The sequence below is a fragment of the Penaeus chinensis genome, chromosome 39 (assembly GCF_019202785.1).
Source record: "Penaeus chinensis breed Huanghai No. 1 chromosome 39, ASM1920278v2, whole genome shotgun sequence".
Taxonomy (NCBI): Eukaryota; Metazoa; Arthropoda; class Malacostraca; order Decapoda; family Penaeidae; genus Penaeus; species Penaeus chinensis.
Genome location: NC_061857.1, coordinates 10,381,859 through 10,385,265, shown reverse-complemented (window position 1 = coordinate 10,385,265; position 3,407 = coordinate 10,381,859).

The following is a 3,407-nucleotide window of genomic DNA, read 5'->3' as shown; positions in this document are numbered from 1 at the left end:
TGGTTAATGGTTAAAGGCAAAATAAATGTGCTAAGTATAGTATTAGAAAGGGTATTAGAAGGGGGCTGACTTCGAAATCAGTTGCTATACGTCAACAGTCTAGAATAGTATTGGAAAGGTTAAAGAGGAGTAAAAGAGGTGAAAGAGGTGCATGCGTATGAGTAAGAACAGGTTGTCCAAACAGATAGTGTGGGATTCCGTAAGGACGTCTGGCAGGTTGGGAGGTCGGTGAAGGGAGAATAGATGAGGGGGAGCAGAGGTATGGGTTGAAGTAACACATGGGCAGGACAATAGAATGTGTGGAACTGAAGAGTAACATTACACAGGGAGCGTGGGTGTGAATCAGATTGAGACATCAGATAGGATTACATAAGGCGGGTGTGGCCAATATGCAAGCTGGCAAGAGCCGTCTTCCAGCGTGTTAGGAGATTGATAGTTTTACATTATGCAATTTATTGGTGAGATGACTAGAAAGACTGCCATTGGGCAGAAGGTCTCAAAATAGTGGTAATAATCTGTGGATGGAATACGTGAGAAACGTGGTTGGTGTGATATGGACATGGCTCGGCAAACCCTGACAGATTTGTGGCGTGTAGACAGGTATAACAACAAGTCTTGAATGTAACAGACGAAGCGGTTGGTCGTGTGTATAGACTGTGAGAGAGAGTGAGTTACAGGAGTCAGTAAAAATTGTGAAAGAGGAAGAAGGGAGAGTGTATGTGTTTCAGGGCGTATATTTTTGTATTAAGGACACGACTCAGGATGTGCGAATTGAGAAGATTAATGCGGCCCAGCACCGGAGGTTGATTTGGTGCCATCAGTGAAAACAAGGATACTGGAGTATTGAGTGGAGACATGGTCAAGAAAAGAGGTGAGGATAAAAGGGGGGATATCTGATTTTTTGGGGTCAGGGAAAACAGAAGAGCAAATATAGGGGTAAAGTATAGGCCATAGAGAAACAGAATGGATAGAAAAGGGAAGAGGTCGGAGCAGGGGAAAGGGGAGTATCCATGCAAATGGAAAATGAAGTAGGTGAGCAGAGATCGAGGGATACTTAATTTGGCAAGGGAAAGTTGGTGGAAGCAGGTATAGAATCGGGGAGAGAGAAGGACACGGCCTCGAGAGAGAATTTTGCGATCTGAGCCCCAAGACTTATGAGAGTCTGTAAGACTTGGAGGTGGCAGCAAGCTTTTTCTCTAATGGAAAAGATGTGGTCTCACCAGGACAGCTTGGAGTAAAAAAAAAAATAACGCCAAGTAATTTTCGAGAAGATCGGTATTGGAGTGGAGTGCAATATAAGAAGAATGGAGGGTGGGAACCTACAAGTGCGCGATAAAAAAAGGATGGAGAAGGACTTGGAGGCAGAAAACCGAAGGCCATGGTTAGTGGCCCAGAAAGATACTGATGATATTGCAGATTGAAGGAGTTAGTGAAGAGTAGGTATGGATGGGACAGAGGCGAAGATGGTTTAATCATCAACACATAGTGACAATGGGGCCCATGTGTTAGAAGTGAGTAGGAGGATGGATAACGGCAGTCACTTTGAGTGTAGAGGGAGTGAACAGATTGTTTTGAATATCTTCAAGAGTTTCTGCAATGGAGTTGTGGGGGTTTTCTTGTGAGAGGGGGGAGAGGAGACTGGTGTCTGAGTAGTAGGTAGAGGTGAAGTTGTGGTAGGAGAAAGGATGGAGCGTTTGGACTGTCTGCTGCGGTAAGGAGAGGTGTGAGGCATGCGAATTTGACTGGGAGATGTAGGGGGTAGAAGTGTAAATGTATGATGGAGGAGGGTGTCGACATTATTGAAGTAGGGAGTAAGAGAAAAACGTAATCGACATTCTTCCTGTCTGGCTTTGCATAGTAAGGCTAAGTCTGAATCTGAGAGTTGCCACTTAAAATTCAAACTTGTAGTTGGGCAGGCCCTATAAAATACATTATGGGAGCCGCCGCAGCTGGCACATGTGGTTGACTTTGCAGAGTGGTTTGATCGATCATGACCAGGTTGGGCATATAGGGGGCATTGGGCTGTGGAGCAGCAATGTTTAGCAAGTTAGCTTAGACGCCAACAATTCCGATATTGACAGGGGGGGGGGGGGGGGTTCTCTGCCAATGTAAATATTAAAGGGGAGGTCATATCTCTGGAAAGTAGCCTTGTCAATATTGATGGGTTTTATGACGGCCTCCAGGGGGTTAGGTGTAGCACTTTCCATGAGGCGAGTAGCTCTTCACAATCTGACCAATTTTTGTTGTAGAGAGGACAGTTTGTTGGTGAGATGGAGACAGTTCCGGTAATGGGGGAAGGATGAGGTTGGGCAGATATGGCTTTTCCTGTGAAAGTCTGTCAGGGTTGATAATGCTTTACCCTGGGTTTTAGTTGTAACTGTAACGAGTCGAGAACAATCTTTGACTATGTGTTTTTGGGGACATTGCTGGAAGAGAGTGGAGAGGCTCACGAAAAATCGGTCCCATTTGGTTGGGCTAAATAGAGTATTCAAGATGTTTGAAGAGGTGGGGGTATTAGAAGGATGGGAACGTGTGGAAGAGGGAGTAGTGTTGTTGAGATAGTACTGCGAAGTGGTGGACAATAAGGCTGTAAAGTAATAATAAGGAGGATGGGGTAGTTGACGAAGAAAGCTGTAGGGGTGGAGTAGATGAAATAGATGTTGGAAGAGGAGGAATGTGTCCTGGAGGGTGAGTATTGACCTGGGTGGATGATTTGAATTAGTAGTAGTAGTAGTAGTAGTAGCAGTGTTCAAAATCATTGTCAAAGGAGAGAACCGGGAGAATGTGAATCAGTGAGCCCCCAATCCCTTGCTCGTATTTGTAGGAGGGGGATGAGACCTAATCATCCCTACTTTGGACATCAGCTCATGTCTTAATTTTGCTTGGGCTTTTCTTATCCCCTTTCCTGTTTCTTCTCTTCTTCGTCCCCTTCTTCTGCCCATTTATCCTAACCGTTAACTATTTTTTATCCTATTTGCCACAATACTTTACCGTAGTAGTATATGACCTTTGATGTCTAGCATATTTGTCTTAACCATTAACCATTGAATCAGTGGGCCTATTTGATAAAGGGGCGAGCTGCATTGCCTCTAATAATGGTATAAAGTCTCCATTACTGGCCATGGTAAGCCTTGAGTAAGATGGGGAGAGAAACAGCCCACCCTTAGGGTCCTCTTAAGGGGTAAGGGCGAGACAACGAAACAGGAGAATACCGTGCTTCCCCCTGGCCGTTCATGACTGGCACAAAGTCAGCCTTTCATCCTCTCACACCTTAGGAAATTAATAGTGTAAGGGGCTGGAGAAGAGAGAGCAACGAAAAAGGAATGGTAAAAGACCGTGCAAATTTCCCTAGCATTGAGTCTCAGTCTACATCTCCTAAGCCCCCCCCCCCCTCCTTCCCAACCACG